The sequence below is a fragment of the Caretta caretta genome, chromosome 3 (assembly GCF_965140235.1).
Source record: "Caretta caretta isolate rCarCar2 chromosome 3, rCarCar1.hap1, whole genome shotgun sequence".
Classification (NCBI taxonomy): domain Eukaryota; kingdom Metazoa; phylum Chordata; order Testudines; family Cheloniidae; genus Caretta; species Caretta caretta.
Window position 1 is genome coordinate 187026210 of NC_134208.1, and position 19196 is coordinate 187045405.

A 19196-nucleotide genomic window follows, 5' to 3' on the forward strand; every position below is an offset into this window, starting at 1 on the left:
GTGCCTGCAAGGTTCTCTCCACTGCATCATGATCCAGCCCCTGAATCATCAAATCATCAATATAGTGGTAGATAGTCGGTTGCACATCCCGGCTGTGAAGGTCTCCTGGTCGGGACCCTAGAAATTATTCATAGAGAGCCCTACCTGCATCCCCATTTCCCAAAGGCGAATGGAAGCCTCGGGAATTATGCTCTAGGGTTTATCCACATCATCCTAATTCATGGGATCCAGCCACTAGTGTTCTACAGGTTTCAGAGTAACAGCCGTGTTAGTCTGTATTCGCAAAAAGAAAAGGAGTACTTGTGGCACCTTAGAGACTAACCAATTCATTTGAGCATAAGCTTTCGTGAGCTACAGCAAAATCCACTCCAGCAATATCCTACTCCCTGCTGTCTCCTGAGCACCCCTCAGGAGCTGATAGATCGAAACATCCATGGAAAGGGCCCCTAACTTCAAGATCTTCCCTGGGAACAGGTGCACTGCCTCAGCGCCCTGGTCCTAGCAATGGAGCAGCCAAGACTTCACGCTCTCACCCTCCCACTGCCTGAAATGTGCCTGAAGGCCCTGGAGTTCTGTTTGCATATAGTCCCAGATTATCCGTGTCTGTTGGGGGGCTGCTCCGGGAGGCCTCTTAGTTTTGTTAGTAATCAGGGGCCGGACCTCCTTTGCACCACCTCCCTCTGCCTCAGTCTCAATTTTACCCTCCCACCCATCATAGTCATCACTGGAGTCCCATATGTCCCTGTCCCACGTCTCTGGGTCCCAATCCGACGCCATAAGGGCCCTAACCTTGGACTGGGACACAGTGGGGCAGGAGTTCTGCAGGAGGTGGCGATGGTGATCCCAGGCATAGCGGACCGCCATAGTCTCAGCTATCTCCTGCTGCTTTAGGGCTCCCGGCTGAGCTGCTTCCAAAGCCTCAGTTAGCATGTTATTCTTATCCATGAGAGCCCGCTTATCATCCACCAGGACGCTTACATTCTTCTCTATCTTCTTGTTATCTGCCGATAGCTTTTCCACCATCATCAGGAAGAACCATCCCCAACCCCAATCCTTATAGAGTTTATTATGCCCATATAACTCTATTGCCTTCTCCATCTGCTCGGCCAATTTGACTGGGGTGAGAGGAACTTCATCCCTGTCCCATCCAACCAGGGGAGCCACCTGACATAACAGTTTGGCCAGCGGTGCCCAGCGGGAGGTACTACTCCAGCTAGGTATCTTGTCGGTGGCCATAACCCCACATCCTCGCTAACCCCACATCTGGCTACACGTCCTGGGGGTATCACCGAGTGTATCCTGCCAACTACGCCAGGTGACGTGCAAAAGGGAGGCTCAGATACACTCCATGTAGCCACACCAGGTGTATAAGTATAACCGGTTTTATTGCCAAAGCATAATAAGCTTCCCAGCCTTCACGTGTTACTAAATACGTGCTTTCCAGCAACGAAGCAGGCAAGCGAGAATCAATACTTACGCCCCTTCTGCTACGGACAGTCCCAGACCCTCCAGCCTTGTCCCTGAGGGCTTGTAGCAGGCGCTGCTCCAGGATGGGGAGTTCCTGAGCACCCACAAGGCCAAGGTCCGCAGGTGAGACTGTTCATCTAAAGCAATTCTCATAGCCATTTTTATCATCATCTCTTTCTCAGGGGGCATATACATCCACAAGCAGGCTCTGGCAGGAAACACTGTTGCTTTCTAGTCCCACACTTAACACTCTTGGGCCCCCGCTTATCTCTTCACTTGTTTATCCAGTCGGAGTGGCTGCAAGTTCACTACTAGCTCCACCTGGACTGTTCTGTAATAACAGGCCAAGGTAACTTGTGGTCAGCCCCAACACCTCACCTTCTTGTAAACGTTCAGACAAGAAGTATTATGTGCCAGCAAAAGGGGCGAGTTCCTCTTCACTCACCCCTGCCCAAACTCATACTGGTTGTGGAAGCCGTTAATCAAAAGGGAAAACAACACCTGGCTCGTACCACCCCTTACGACAAAGACTGGAAACGACTTGACCTGTTTGGTAGAAAGGCCTTTTCCTCAGCGACTCTTCAGTTACACTTTGCTAACTACTCCGTGCTATTAGACAAATACATTCACAACATTTTTGCACGTCTATGTTTATTGAACATCTCCCCACAGACAAAAAAGAACAATACAAAGCGAGCATCTCAGAAGGTTCCCTGATTGCCAGGATGGCCTTGCAGGCATCATTGGATTCTGCAGACACAGTGGCTCACTCTATCGCCATGTCAGTAGTCATGCAAAGGGCCTCTTGGCTCCACCTTTCCGGCTTCCCCAAGGAAATCCAGGCCACGATAAAGGATTTACCTTTTGAGGGACAGAAACTCTTTGTGGACACCACAGAAGCAGCCTTGCATACACTCAAGGACTCCCGTGCCATGCTGAAAACCTTGGGAATTCACGTACCTGATAACAAAAAGAAACAGTGCATGTTACACCCAGCACCTCCATACTGCTCTGTATACCCAGCCGCAGAGAAAGTACTACCAGCATCACAAACAACATCAACCAAGATGACGACGGACACCGGGGCAATCCACCACATCCCAACCATCTACTTCTAGTCAGGCAGTTTGAAGTGTTGGTTGAGGGCATGAGAGCCCCTCAAATTCCATTGCCACAACCATCTGATTCCAGTCCATTTGGAGACTGCCTAACACCTCTCTATCCAGTCTGGGCAACCATTACATTGGACAAATGGGTTCTGGAAATTATGCGCAAGGGCTATTCCATCCCCTTCACCTCTATTCCACCAACCCATCCCCCTTCTCTGTCTCCTTTCAGGGACCCTTCTCACGAGCACCTACTACAGCAGGAAATAAATCACCTCCTGCAACTCAGTGCTGTAGAACCTGTACTTCCCAAACACAGGAGGACCAGGTTTTAGTCACGCTATTTCCTCATCCAAAAAAACCCAGGCATCTGGAGGCCCATATTGGACTTGCGCAAGCTAAACAAGTTTATCAGAACTCAGCATTTGAAGATGGTTACCCTTGCAACCATAATCCCGGCATTGGAGAAGGGAGATTGGCTCTCAGCCCTCAACCTCCAGGACGCTTATTTCCATGTTACCATACATCCTGCACACAGGTTCCTTTGTTTCACAGTAGGCAACCTACATTTCCAGTACAAAGTGCTCCCATTTGGACTTTCCACAGCCCCACAAGTTTTCTCCAAAACCGTCGCTGTGGTCGCAGCCCATCTTCATAGACGGGATAATTACATTCCCCTATCTGGACGATTGCCTGTTGAAAGCTTCTACATACTAACAGGCAGCGGACGCTTTGTCGCTCACTGCAAATCTGTTCATAAGACTAAGACTACCAATCAATGCCCTAAAATCCACCCTAATTCTGACCCAACAGTTGGAATTCATAGGTGCCCACCTGGACTCCACCATGTCATTAGCAAGTCTACCCCAACAACGCTTCCTCACATTAATGAACCTCATAGCAACTATACAAAACAGCTGGCAGACATCTGCCAGGTTATGCCTCCAACTTCTAGGACACATGTCAGCAACCACGTTTGTCGTGAAACATGCATGACTTCATATGAGGCACCTTCAGGCATGGCTCTGTACTGTATACATTCCTCACAGACATTCCATTCACAAGCGACTGACCATGCCCACCACAATAAAGAACTCATTATCCTGATGGACAAACCATTCCAATTGATGGGGTGTCCCTTTCCAACAACACACCCATCAGTAATGATAACCACTGCTGCATCTCTCCTGGGCTGGGGGGGCACACCTGTCTGAACATACCATCCAGGACAGATGGTCCTCCATGGGGTCCATGCTCCACATAAATCTATTGGAGCTCTGGGCAGTCCACAATGCATGCCACCATTTTCTGCCCCTCATTTGCAACAAGATAGTGCAGATCCTTACAGACAATTTGGTCACCATGTTTTATATCAGTTGCCAAGGTGGGGGCTTGATCTTACCTGCTCTGCCCAGAGGTGGTTCACCTTTGGGAGTGGTCCATCTCCCACAACATAGACCTCAAAGCAGTGTACCTACCAGGAAGCCAAAACAGCACAGCAGACGAGCTAAGCAGAAACTTCTCCCAGATACACAAATGGGAAATGGACCCGAAAATCATCATTACTATCTTCCAACATTGGGGTCTCCCCAATTGCAATGTCCCACAATACCAAGTGCCCTCAATACTGCTCCTAGGCAGGACTCGGGGAAAGCTCCCTCACGGACACCTTCCTCATGAAATGGGAAGTGCCCCTAATGTACGCTTTTTCCCCAATTCCTCTGATATCTCATGTCCTTTACAAGATAAAACAGGACAGGTCCTGAGTAATCCTGATCGCACCAACATGGCCCAGACAAACCTGGATTTTCCTACCTCAGCCAGATGATCACAACACCACCCTGGCCCCTCCCACTCATACCTCACCTACTCACACAGGACTCAGGTCATCTCCGTCACCCCAACATCCTGATCCTCCATCTCAAGGCATGGCTAATCCTTGGCTGACACCTCTGGAGGCAGGCTGTTCCACAGAGGTCCAGGATATTTTGATGGTTAACCACACAAAAAACATATGCTCAAAAGTGGCGTCGTTTCTCCATATGGTGTGGAGACAAACAACTCTCCCCTTGAACAGCTCCATTACCCACCATACTTGAATATATGCTGACTCTAAAAAAATTGGGTCTTTCTATCAGTTCACTCTGGGTACACTTATCTGCAGTCACAGATTTCCATTCCAAAGTAGAGGGCCTCACTGTATTCATGCATCCTCTCACTAAACGCTTCCTCAAAGGTATACAGAATACTTACCCTACAGTCAGAGACCCTACCCCTATGTGGGACCTTAACTTAGTCCTGCATAGTGTCATGGGCAAACCTTTTGAGCCTCTGGCTACCTGCTCACTATTACACTTGTCTATGAAAGTCGCCTTCCTAGTCGCAATTACGTCAGCATGACGGGTTGGAGAGTTTGGTGCCCTGATGGTAACTTCACCTTACACCATATTCCTCAAGGACAAGGTAATCCTTTGCCCACATCCGAAATTCATACCTAAAGTGGCCTCATCCTTCCATTTCAACCAGCCCATCTACTTACTTGTATTCTTCCCGAAGCTGCACGCTGACAGCAGGGAAGCATCTCTTCACATGTTGGATGTTTGTAGAACACTCACGTTCTATATAGATAGAACAAAGACATTCAGAAAATCCACCAGACAGTTCATTTCCACAACAGAATGATCTCAAGGACTAGCCATTTCCAAACAATGACTTTCAAGATAGATATCAGAGTGCATCCGATTATGCTACCGCGAACATGACCTAGAACTCCCCTCTGGTCTTCGCACGCACTCCACCAGGGCTATAACCACATCAATAGCCTTTCTTACAGATATACCCATCATTGATATATGTAAAGCAGCTACCTGGGCATCACCCCACACCTTCACCAGACATTACACCATAGAGAAGCAATCAGCTGCTGACGCTCGTTTCGGAGAATCGGTGTTATCCACTGCTCAGTAAACATCTCTGAAGCCCCTCCTTCCACTGAAGGGTACTGCTCCATAGTCACCTAAAAGTGGAGCACCCACAGGGGCACTTCTCGAAGAAGAAGAGAAGGTTACTCACCTGTGCAGTAACTGAGGTCCTTCAAGATGGTTGTCCCTGTGAGTGCTCCACTACCTCTCCTCCTCCCCTCTGCTTCGGAATTTCTCTTCAATCCTCTGCAGCAGAGAAGGAACTGAGGGACAGTTGGCTATGCGCGCGTGCTACCCACTCAGAGCAGTATGAGCTGGCTGCAGCGTGTGCATGGCCAACCATGGTAGTGCTACCTTAAATCTCCGACTAGATGTGCAGGGGCACTCAAACACCTAGAAGTGAGCACCCACAGGGACAACCATCTCGAAGAACCTCAGTTACTGCACAGGTGAGTAACCTTCTCTTCCCAAAGGATCAGTGCAAAGCTACATAATTCTAATACATAAGAATTTTGGCTTTACAAACTGTTTTAACATTCTTATTAAATTACTATTTTAGTTTTTATACTCACAAACAGATATTGATACATGTACTATACATCACTGTATAAATAAATAAATGTACAAAGAGGCAATATGGTTTAGTGGACTGATTTTTAAACTGGGAGCCAGGAACTGCTGAGTTTTAACCCCAGGTCTGAAAGCAACTCCTTCTCTGGCCTTGAGTGAGAAGATTTAAACTCTCAATTTCCTGATCTGTCAAACAGAAATAATATTAATATAACTATCTCACAACATAATTAGGATTAATTATTTAACATTTTAAAGCTGTTTGAACATGTAAATAGTTATCCAAGTGCTTATTATTATTAATAATCATCATCATCATCATAATTAATAAATCAAGAAATTCAGCTAGTCCTTAACTATTAGCAGGAGCACACTAATGGTATGCTTACTAGTAAACTGCAGTTCAGTTAATTATCATGGAGTTCAGATACTGAGACTCCAAGCAGGAAGCTTTCTCCAAATTACCAAATAAATTGTTCTCAGGACTTCGACACCCCTTTCATTCTCATCCTGGATCTGGTTAACTTATGAATCCTAGTCACTAGCAGCAAGTAAGTCAAGGTATTGTACATAGTGGGCCCACCTTGATTATCACTACAAAAGGTTTTTCCCGCCCAGCTCCCCCTCTTCCCCCCCGCTCTCCTGCTGGTAATAGCTCACCTTACCTGATCACTCTTGTTACAGTGTGTATGGTAACACCCATTGTTTCATGTTCTCTGTGTATATAAAATCTCCTCACTGTATTTTCCCCTGCATGCATCCGATGAAGTGAGCTGTAGCTCACGAAAGCTTATGCTCAAATAAATTTGTTAGTCTCTAAGGTGCCACAAGTACTCCTTTTCTTTTTGCAGATACAGACTAACATGGCTGCTACTCTGAAATCTGATTTTATATGCATCAAATTCTAACCTATCACTGTTTTGCTAATATAAATGTATTTAATAGCAGCAGGACAGAAAAAGAACAGTAAAATGACACTGGAAAATCAAAGTACACACCAAACTTCTGAATATTACAATAAAACTCCTTGTCTACTATTTTCCTATTCCTAATCGCAAGCTACAATCCTGACTCCAGTCATCATATAATGAGGCTTGATCTGTAGCAAAAATCATAATCTGAGTACAAATACAACTTTGTGCAAGGCTTAGTTAGAGAAATGAAGACTCTTTTACCTTTTGTCTGAGGTACTTTGGCTATATAATGGTTCAAAATATGAAAATTTCTAAGAGATCTTATGGTAGACTTTTGTGTCAATGAACAACAAAGAAAAATCTAGATGAAAAGATTACAGCTACTATATTGTATTTAGATCAATAGTGACCCCATGAGGACAACTTTTTTAAAAGGAGATTAATATGACTGTTCCAATCACAAATTAAACCAAGTATGTTTATTACTTGTACAGTACCTGTCAAGGTTCCTTCCCCACTCTGAACTCTAGGGTACAGATGTGGGGACCCGCATGAAAGACCCCCTAAGCTTATTCTTACCGATGTGGGGACCCGCATGAAAGACCCCCTAAGCTTATTCTTACCAGCTTAGGTTAAAAACTTCACCAAGGTACAAACTTTACCTTGTCCTTGAAAAGTATGCTGCCACCACCAAGCGATTTAAACAAAGAACAGGGAAAGAGACCACTTGGAGACATCTTCCCGCAAAATATCGCCCCCCAAGCCCTACACCCCGTTTCCTGGGGAAGGCTTGATTATAATAATACCTCACCAATTGATACAGGTGAACACAGACCTAGACCCTTGAATCTTAAGAACAATGAAAAAGCAATCAGGTTCTTAAAAGAAGAATTTTATTTAAAGAAAAGGTAAAAGAATCACCTCTGTAAAATCAGGATGGTAAATACTTTACAGGGTAATCAGATTCAAAACATAGAGAATCCCTCTAGGCAAAACCTTAAGTTACAAAAAGACACAAAAACAGGAATACACATTCCCTCCAGCACAATGAATTTACAGTGAATTTACAAGCCAAAAAACAAAAGAAATCTAACACATTTTCTAGCTAGATTACTTTACAGGAGTTGGAAGGCTTGCATCCTTGATCTGTTCCCGGCAAAGGTATCACACAGACAGACAGTCAAAAGCCTTTCCCCCACCCCCCTCCAGATTTGAAAGAATCTTGTCTCCTCATTGGCCATTTTGGGTCAGGTGCCAGCAAGTTTACCTTAGCTTCTTAACCCTTTACAGGGAAAGGATTTTGCCTCTGGCCAGGAGGGATTTTATAGCACTGTATACAGAAAGGTGGGTACCCTTCCCTTTATATTTATGACAGTACCTATATATAGGGACACTCAAATCAGCAGGCTGCTCAGATTTAGGACCTTTCTATAGATTTTGTTAGATAATATTCTTAAGAATGAGCCTTTTTGTTTCAAACAAGTATTGTCTACAGCCTATCAGTATTGGCTATATCTGAGTGAAGTACATATACATAGGACTATTTTGCCCCAGTAAGGCCAAATTATGAAGTTCTTTATCAAGTAATATACCCACTAACTCAAACTGAACCCTCAATGATGCCTCCCTGACCTCATTATCTTCAAATTATGCCCTCATTGATAACTATGCAACTTCTAATTTGCCCTGCAGACCATCTCTTATTGGTAATGATGTGCAAGAGAGTCCACTTTGACTTTCAGAACCCAGGCTCTGAGTTTGGGGGATGTCAGTTAGAAAAAAAATCTTGTTGGTTGCAACAGAGGAAGTTTGATGTAGAAATCAGTAAGACGATGCATATGGAAACCCACAATACCATTTTTAAGAGTCACTTTTCAGAGTTGAGTAACATTTTAAGATGGGCCCTCTAAAGGGTATTTAGTCTTCCACATTTTCAGTTTTTATTTGTAAAAAAAAAATCTGGGAATTTTTCAGTGTTTATTTTCCAAACATAAAAACTGGGATTAAATCAGGTTAAAAATTTAAAAAATGGGAAAAATTGGAGGGAGGTGGGGAAAGAAAAACAAAAAAACTTTCATAATATACGTATTACAGTATAATTGAAACTTTTTTTAACGTGTTTTCTGTGTGTCACACAGTCCAAAGCATCAGGAGACTCGTCAAAAATCAGACTAGACACATTTACATCAATTCATTCCATCAGTTCAGCTACTAAAGCATCATCATCTTCTTTCAGATACTTATGAGTGAGGTTGTCTGCATTAGGAAGGTTTTTTGCTGCTGAACAGTATTGTCATTCAAAGTCACCAATAGGCCCATACTCCCTCCTGCACCCATACCCCCTCCTGCACCCCAGCCCCTTGCCACAGCCCTGACCTCCCTCCTGCACCCAAACTCCCTCCCAGAGCCCACACCACCTCCTGTACCCCAACACTCTGCCCCAGCCCGGAGCCCGCTCCTGCACCCAAACTCCCTCCCAGAGCGTGTCCACCTCACCCACTCCTGCACCCCTGTAGGGACAGGATTTTATAATTGTACTATAAAAATTGATGTAAACTTTGAATTAATTCTGCCAGCCACCCTTTTTGAATAACAGAAAGGAATGACCATCTGAGACTGCAATCTTGTTTCCTATATGCATTATACACGTCCCTCTAGTCATTTCTTTGGTTTAAGGTTTAGTGAGTAAAAGACAAGATCTTGTATTGTGTTTATGTTAATTAGATTAAAGGAATGTTAAAGGCCTGAGCTACAATGTAAACTGTTTTGACCACAAGATTTAGTGAAGTTTAATTTACAATGTATTCTGCTGAATATAAAATGCTGCTGTGAGAGATTGTTTGTGTGAATGAGGAATGCATGGGTCAGGAAAAGATAAGGTGTGAAAGCCATCACAAATGTCCAGATGGTCAAGAAAAAGTGAGAGACTTGGAAACACCAGGAGACAATCAGAAAACAGCCATTGTATCTGATGCTAAACATGTTAGCAACATTGACGGCCTCAAGGTCAGGCAACCACCCCTGAAGGCAAGACAACAAATAGGAGATAACGAAGGGAAGCCCAACAATAACCATCAAATGATAACAGCGGAAAACCCCAAGATTACCACCACTTAAAGGACTAATGATTACAGGATGACATTGCAAAATGCATGGACTCAAATGGGAATTTACAAGTATAAAGCTGGGGTGTTTTGCCATGAAATTCTGGGTTCAGTCCTGCGAAAACCTCGGCGTACCGGATCACGACCAGCAGAGCCCAGCTCCTCACTCATGTTCAATCTAACTGGCCATTAGAGTGACTCAAGCTACAACAGAATGGTAAATATAAAACATCAACTGGCAGGACTGTGTGCATGATGTGTATGTGTGTGTGACTGAAAAGTATATACTAACTGTTGTATTTTCAATAAATATGGTATATTTGCCTTCTCTCTTATAAAAGATCCTGTGTGCTTTGTATAGCCTAACATCCCAACCTCCTGCCCCAAGCTCAGCCCGGAGCCGCCTTCCACACTGCGAATCCCTCGGCCCCAGCCCAAAGCCCGCACCCCCTCCCAAGCCCCAACCCGCTGCCCCAGCCTGGTGAAAGTGAGTGAGGATGGGGGAGCGTGAGCAACAGGGGGTGTGGGAGGGTGGAGTGGGGTGGGGCTTCAGGGAAGGGGCAGGGCCTCAGGCAAGTGGCGGGGTAGATCCCGGGTTGCTCTTAAATTCTAAAAGTGATTTTGGGCATAAAAAGGTTGGAGACCACTGAACTATTTCAATATCAGAACCGCAGGACACAACAATTGTGTAAAACATTAGTGTTTAACAAAAATAAGTACCTGAAAAAATATTGAGTGGATTGATAAATAGATGTAAATCAGTAAAAACTGAACTCCTTCAATAAAAAACCTGGTAATTTATTGGAGAAAATCAGTAAAAACTGAAAACATGGAATACTAAGGGTTTTTAAGGAATCCACATTCATTGATTACCTACCACTATCCACTTCTGAAAATACATATGAAAAGTGTCTTAAAAGCTACTCAATGAAATTCTCAAAGGTAATGAATTTATTTTCTAAAATAATTGCTTCAATATTCTCAGCAGAACAAGAAGGAAAATATGACTCTGAAGCTAAAAAAAAAAGCAGAGACAGAATGGAGCCAGCAATAAAGACTGATAACATTAAAAGCAATAAGAATAAAAATAGATACAAAGATTTTCTCTATTAAGAAGGAAGTAACTCACATGGAAGACAGAGTAATCAACTTAGAAACAAGAGGGAGGGAATTCTCAGAATTAAAAATGGAACTGCCATAACATGAGATTAATAGGAAAAAGAGAAAGTGTGTTAAAACTGAAGCTTGATTATATAGAGAAGAGATAAAAGGAATAACCTTTGATTAAAGAGCATTCCACAATATTCTGAAAAAGTTTTATGTATAAAACTTAATAAAAGATTTGCTAAATTTAAATTAATAGAAACTGCTATTACAGACAGAGCTCTCAGAATACTGCAGTACATACTTCTGTTGGGACAGAAATCAGACCAAATACATTAAATTGCATTACTTTCAGGAGAAAGAAGTAGCAGTGAAAAAAGCAAGAAAATTAGATGAAATCCACATATAGGGAAATAAAATTAATATTTGCCAAGATTTGTTAGCCCTGGCATGAATTAAATGCAAAGAAATCAGTGGGAAAACTAAGGAATTATGGGAGGCAGAGACGGTGAGGTTTCCCTTTAAATCTATCTTCTCTCATGAAGACCAGGTTTTACAATGTTCAAGATTTGAAAGATAGAAAGAAGATACTGAAATTCTTGGATCTGGAAGCAAAGAATAAGGGCATGCCTGAAGAATTATTTGGAGACAGACAGCTCAGAAGGAGATGTGAGTGCAAGAATGGAAAATCCTCCCCCCTCATCCCCCCCCAAAAAACCCCCAAAAGTAGACAAGGAAATTAAAACTGAAAAGAACAGCTTGCAAACTTGCTTGGAGCAGAGAAAGAGAACAACTCAGAAGCTGAGTTAATTGACCCTGCCAAGAATGGAATGGTAAGAAATCAAAATAACTAACTGTAAACTGTTAAAATCTGAAATGCAACAGAAGGGGGAAAGACATGGTGGGAAGAGAGAAGACTTGGAACTGATAGAATAAGCAGCTATTCAAATATATGTTTCTGTAAGGATCATAAAACAGTTGGATTTTGTTTTGGGTAACAATTACTATGAGAAGGACTCACGAAAGCTTAGGCTGAAATAAATTGGTTAGTCTGTAAGGTGCCACAAGTACTCCTTTTCTTTTTGCAAATACAGACTAACATGGCTGTTATTCTGAAACCTATGAGAAGGACTGAGGCTAATTAAGATAACCTCTTATGATAACATAAATAAATAGGCATTAGGAACAGAGGTCTGAAGAAGAAACATATTCTATTCCCACTTATTTATTTTACTATTATGGTTTGCTGTGACCTTAAATTTTCATCCTGTATGGTTATTTCATCCAGTACAGTACTTTATATCACTGTTACAGGTCATATGCAGTGGTGTTGTAGCCAAGTTGGTTTTAGGATATTAAAGAGACAAGGTGGGTGAGGTAAAATCTTTTATTGGATCAACTTCTGTTGATGAGAGAGACAAGCTTTTGAGCTTACACAGTGCTCTTCTTCAGGTCTGGGAAAGATACTTAGGGCTTGGCTACACTTGCAGATATAGAGCGGTGGGAGTTAAACCAGCCTTCGGAGACCACAGCAGGGAAAACACTGCCATGTGTTTACACTGTCAGCTGCAAGTGCAGTGGCATGGCCACATTAGCAGCTCTTGCAACGCCACAGAGAGCAGTGCATTGTGGTAGCTATCCCAGTGTGCAAGTGGCTGCAGTGTGCTTTTCAAATGGGGGGGGTGGAGTGTGTCAGGGAGTGTGTTGTGTGTATGTGGGGGGAGAGACAGTGTGTTTTGGGGGACAGAGAGTGTGTCAGCATGCTGTCTTGTAAGTTCAGACAGCAGCAGACTGCCCCACCCACCTCTCTCTCTCTCTCTCTCTCTCTCTCTCTCTCTCTCACACACACACACACACACACACACACGCACAAACGCCTGCCTCGGCAGCAGCAGCATTCCACTGTAATGGTTTGCTTTGTCCTGGAGCAGATAAGCATGCCAGTGGTCAGAAATGGAGCTTTGAAAGGGGATATCCACATGTCTGCAGCCAAGTTCAAAACAATGACAAGAGGGGCCACTTGACTTCAGGGGATTATGGGATGTTTCCGGAGGCCAGTCACAGCGCAGCAGTGCAACATGTCGTCCACATTGGCACCTGGGCGTTTCAGCCAGGGCACAGCAAGCTTTATGCTTCTCGTGGAGGTGGATTACCTGGAGCGCTCCAGCTGCAGAGTTCAGGTGCTCTAAGTGCCTTGCCAGTGTGGACACCTCAGGAGTTAGGGTGCCCAGGGCTGATTTAATGCACTCTAACTTGCAAGTGTAGCCAAGCACCTTTGAGTGTCACAGCTAAATACAAAGTGGAACAGATTGTTTAGCATAGGTAGTTAACACATATTTCAAGGGACCATTCAAGATGAAGTGGTCCGTTAACACCCCTCCAGTTACAGAGAGAAAACGGGGGACGGGGAATGTGTGGAGGGAGGGGAGGAGGCTGTTAGTGGGTTACAGATTGTTGTCATAAGGCATAAATTCAGTGTCTATTCAGGCCTTGTCTACACTACAGAGTTTTGTTGACAAAAGTCAGCTTTTGTTGACAAAACAGTGGAGGTGTACACACTACAGTGCTCCATCTGCCAACAAAACTCTCCTGTTTTGTTGACAAAATAAAACACCTTGACGAAAGGCATAGAGCTTTTTGCGGCAAAGTTACATTGACAAAGTATCGGTATAGACACATATTATGTTGCTGTAAATGGCCTCCAGGAGATGTCCCACAATGTCCATCCTGACCACTCTGATCAGTGGTTTGAACTCTGCTGCCCTGCACGCAGGTACACAGGCTTCTGCCCCTCCCTCTTTAAAGGTTGAAGAATTTTTGAAATTCCATTTCCTGTTTCCTCAGTGTGGACATCACATCTTCCCAGCTGACCATGGCAGCTCCACACCGCAAACACTCTCCTACTTGGAGCACACCTGAGTTGTTAGATCTGCTGGCACTGTGGGGAGAGGAGGTCCGAAGGGTAGTACCCTGTACTGGTAGTGACCGTGACCGATGATGAATTGTAGGAAAAGTCTGTGTGCAGGGTGTACTGCAATATGAAAGTACGCATCCTGTAGGTCGAGGGCCAAGAACCAATCCCCCTGTTCCAGTACTGGAATGATGGTGGGATAGGGTAACCATCTTGAAATGTTGTAGTTTGACAAACTTGTTGAGACAGGTCTAGTATGGAGCACCAACCACCAGACTTCTTTTGTACCAGGAAGTAGTGAGAGTAGAAACCGCATCCTCTGTGTTGTGGAGGGACTGGTTTTATATCTCCCAGTTGAAGATGTCTCACCTCCCCCTCCAGGATGGGCTCATGAGAGGGGTCCCTGAAGAGGGACTGGGAGGGGGGTTGGTGGGATGGTATAGCTAGGAAGGGGATGGAGTAACCTTCCTTTACTATTTCCAGGACCCATCTGTCTGAGGTAGTGAGCATCCAAGATGGTAAAAATGGTTGCCAAACTATTGGTGTGTAGATGGCCTTTACAGGTGGTAGGGGCAACTGGAGCAGGCAGGAGGTTCCCTAGACCTCAGCCACACCTTCATATTTGCTGCTTGTGCAGGCAATTGTCTGTGCCTGTTGGGTTGTCAAACTGCCACTGTGGGTAGTATGTCTGAGGACGAGATTGTGGAGGGATCTGATATTTCCCAGATCTTCGTTTTGGCTGTGGTGTGGTATATACTGAGGGATTTTAGAGTGGCTCGAGAGTCTTTCAGTGAGTGTAAGGAGTTGTCTGTGCGCTCAGAAAAGAGTTTTTGTCCCTTGAATGGGAGACCCTTGACCATATTTTGCACCTCCTTAGGGAATCCTGAAGGTACAACCATGATGCATGTCATATTATTATCGCAGTAGCAGTGGATCGGGCAGCTGTGTCAGCTGAGTCTAGGGAGGCCTGCAGGGCCATGCGGGCTATTAAGTGACCTTCCAAAATGAGGGGCAGGAATTGTTCCCTTTTTTCCTCTGGCAGATCCTGGCAAAATTCGTCCACCTTAGAATAATTTTTATAATCATATTTGCCCATAATGGCCTCATAGTTGGAAAGTAGCAGATTAAGTAAGATTTTCTGCCCAGGAGATCTAAACATTTCCAGTTTCAGTCAGGTTGACTGGATCAGGATTGGCATTGATGACCCTTTTCTTGCACTGCATTCACCACAAGGGAATTCAGGGCAGGATGTGAAAATAAAAACTTTGCATTTTTTTGAAGGTACATAATATTTCCTTTCCACCTGTTTGCATGTAGGGGGGATAGTGGCTGGAGTCTGCCAAAGAAGGTTTGCAGGTTCAAGTAGTGCATCGTTGATATATAGGATAATTTTTGTTGTTGAGGAGGTGTGGAGAATGTCAATCAGTTCATGTTGTTGTTCCTTGACCTCCTCAAGTGGGATGTTTAGGGAGTCAGCCACTCTCTGAAACAACTCCTGAAAGAGACGAAAATCATCAGCTGTGGGAGATAGTGGCATGATGGCTTCATCAGGTGAAGATGAAGAAAATGGGAATATTGAAAGTATCTCCTCATCCTTCTCTCCTTCCAGTTCCTCTTCCAGTGGTGGTATTTGCAGAAGCCATGGTTCTGGAGGTCAAAAGATTGTTGAAGAGGGGATTGATGGAGGCGGCATGTTTGCAGCAGTGGGGGATTACCAAATTGTGCCCTATACATTGCCCAATATGGCCAATTGGGGGAAAGAGAATATATGGTTGCATCCATGGGGGCCCCTGAAAAGGCTGGGTGCCCTGAACAATGGCCCGGTAAGGCTGGTAAGTTGATGTCAATTGCCCTGATGTTGATGGGGCAAGACAATCTTGATAATCACCGTAGTCCTGCTCGACATCACTAAGAAAAGGAGGTTCTGTCCCTGTGGCGGAGCTCGAAGAGTGTGTTGATTGAGAAGTGGGTGAGATTTGGGACACCTCCTATCTGAGGAGTAGAGACTCGGGAGTGTCAGATATAGTGAGGTCTGACAGCTCTGTGAAGTCCTGTGGGTGATCTCTCCTCAGTGCGTGTTGAGCACGGTGCAGAGGTGTGATATGGAAAAGAGTCAGCAGATGGCGCCAGAGAGCTTTTTGACAGGTTTTCGGAGTAGCAGCCCTGTTAGTCTGTATTTGCAAAAACAAAAGGGGTACTTGTGGCACCTTAGAGACTAACCAATTTATTTGAGCATAAGCTTTTGTGAGCTACAGCTCACTTTATTGGATGCATTCAGTGGAAAATACAGTGGGGAGATTTATACACATAGAAAACATGAAACAATGGGTGTTACCATACACACTGTAACCAGAGTGATCACTTAAGAGAGCTATTACCAGCAGGAGAGCGGGGGTGGGGGGAACCCTTTTGTAGTGATAATCAAGGTGGGCCATTTCCAGCAGTTGACAAGAACATCTGAGGAACAGTGGGAGGTGGAGGGGAGGAAGATAAACATGGGGAAATAGTTTTACTTTGTGTAATGACCCATCCACTCCCAGTCTCTATTCAATCCTAAGTTAATTGTATCCAGTTTGCAAATTAATTCCAATTCAGCAGTCTCTCATTGGAGTCTGTTTTTGAAGTTTTTTTGTTGAAGTATTGCCACTTTTAGGTCTGTAATCGAGTGACCAGAGAGATTGAAGTGTTCTCCAATTGGTTTTTGAATGTTATAATTCTTGACATCTGATTTGTGTCCATTTATTCTTTTATGTAGAGACTGTCCCGTTTGGCCAATGTACATGGCAGAGGGGCATTGCTGGCACATGATGGCATATATTACATTGGTAGATGTACAGGTGAACAAGCCTCTGATAGTGTGGCTGATGTGATTAGGCCCTATGATGGTGTCCCCTGAATAGATATGTAGACACAGTTGGCAATGGGCTTTGTTGCAAGGATAGGTTCCTGGGTTAGTGGTTCTGTTATGTGGTATGTGGTTGTTGGTGAGTATTTGCTTCAGGTTAGGGGGCTATCTGTAAGCAAGGACTGGCCTGTCTCCCAAGATCTGTGAGAGTGATGGGTCATCCTTCAGGATAGGTTGTAGATCCTTGATGATGAGTTGGAGGGGTTTTAGTTGGGGGCTGAAGGCGATGGCTAGTGGCGTTCTGTTATTTTCTTTGTTGGGCCTGTCCTGTAGTAGGTGACTTCTGGGTACTCTTCTGGCTCTGTCAATCTGTTTCTTCACTTCAGCAGGTGGGTATTGTAGTTGTAAGAATGCTTTACAGAGATCTTGTAGGTGTTTGTCTCTGTCTGAGGGGTTGGAGCAATGGAAATGGCCCACCTTGATTATCATGCACATTGTGTAGAGAGTTGTCACTTTGGATGGGCTATTACCAGCAGGAGAGTGAGTTTGTGTGTGGGGGGGTGGAGGGTGAGAAAACCTGGATTCGTGCTGGAAATGGCCCAACTTGATGATCACTTTAGATAAGCTATTACCAGCAGGACAGTGGGGTGGGAGGAGGTATTGGTTTATGATCTCTGTATGTATATAAAGTCTGCTGCAGTTTCCACGGTATGCATCCGATGAAGTGAGCTGTAGCTCACGAAAGCTCATGCTCAAATAAATTGGTTAGTCTCTAAGGTGCCACAAGTACTCCTTTTCTTTTTGGTGGTGTTTATGTGACCATCGCTTATTAGGACCATAGTGTCCAGGAAGTGGATCTCTTGTGTGGACTGATCCAGGCTGAGGTTGATGGTGGGATGGAAATTGTTGAAATCATGGTGGAATTCCTCAAGGGCTTCTTTTCTATGGGTCCAGATGATGAAGATGTCCTCAATGTAGCACAAGTAGAGTAGGGGCATTAGGGGACAAGAGCTAAGGAAGCGTTGTTCTAAGTCAGCCATAAAAATGTTGGCATACTGTGGGGCCATGCAGGTACCCATAGCAGTGCCGCTGATTTGAAGGTATACATTGTCCCCAAATATGAAATAGTTATGGGTGAGGACAAAGTCACAAAGTTCAGCCACCAGGTTTGCCGTGACATTATCGGGGATACTGTTCCTAACGGCTTGTAGTCCATCTTTGTGTGGAATGTTGGTGTAGAGGGCTTCTACATCCATAGTGGCCCGTGATTTCAACAATTTCCATCCCACCATCAACCTCAGCCTCGACCAGTCCACACAAGAGATCCACTTCCTGGACACTACAGTCCTAATAAGCAATGGTCACATAAACACCACCCTATAGCGGAAATCTACTGACCACCATTACTACCTACATGCCTCCAGCTTTCATCCAGACCACACCACACGATCCATTGTCTACAGCCAAGCTCTACGATACAACCGCATTTGCTCCAACCCCTCAGACAGAGACAAACACCTACAAGATCTCTATCAAGCATTCTTACAACTACAATACCCACCTGCTGAAGTGAAGAAACAGATTGACAGAGCCAGAAGAGTTCCCAGAAGTCACCTACTACAGGACAGGCCCAACAAAGAAAATAACAGAATGCCACTAGCCATCACCTTCAGCCCCCAACCTCTCCAACGCCTCATCAAGGATCTACAACCTATCCTGAAGGACGACCCATCACTCTCACAGATCTTGGGAGACAGGCCAGTCCTTGCTTACAGACAGCCCCCCAACCTGAAGCAAATACTCACCAGCAACCACACACCACACAACAGAACCACTAACCCAGGAACCTATCCTTGCAACAAAGCCCGTTGCCAACTGTGTCTACATATCTATTCAGGGGACACCATCATAGGGCCTAATCACATCAGCCACACTATCAGAGGCTTGTTCACCTGCACATCTACCAATGTGATATATGCCATCATGTGCCAGCAATGCCCCTCTGCCATGTACATTGGCCAAACGGGACAGTCTCTACATAAAAGAATAAATGGACACAAATCAGATGTCAAGAATTATAACATTCAAAAACCAGTTGGAGAACACTTCAATCTCTTTGGTCACTCAATTACAGACCTAAAAGTGGCAATACTTCAACAAGAAAACTTCAAAAACAGACTCCAACGAGAGACTGCTGAATTGGAATTAATTTGCAAACTGGATATAATTAACTTAGGCTTCAATAGAGACTGGG

At 44.4% G+C, this 19196-nt stretch overlaps 1 long non-coding RNA gene across 1 annotated transcript in view; it reads right to left on the reverse strand.

Annotated features, from left to right (window-relative positions):
- Positions 1-2137: 2137 nt before the first annotated feature.
- The window catches only part of LOC142071641 (uncharacterized), a 74751-nt gene continuing 57692 nt past the window's right edge, over positions 2138-19196 (reverse strand). The window contains exons 2-3 of the long non-coding RNA XR_012667795.1: positions 5113-5191; positions 2138-2427 (exon numbers count right to left, since the gene is read on the reverse strand). This is a non-coding gene — a long non-coding RNA (uncharacterized LOC142071641). The remainder of the gene's footprint in view (positions 2428-5112; positions 5192-19196) is intronic.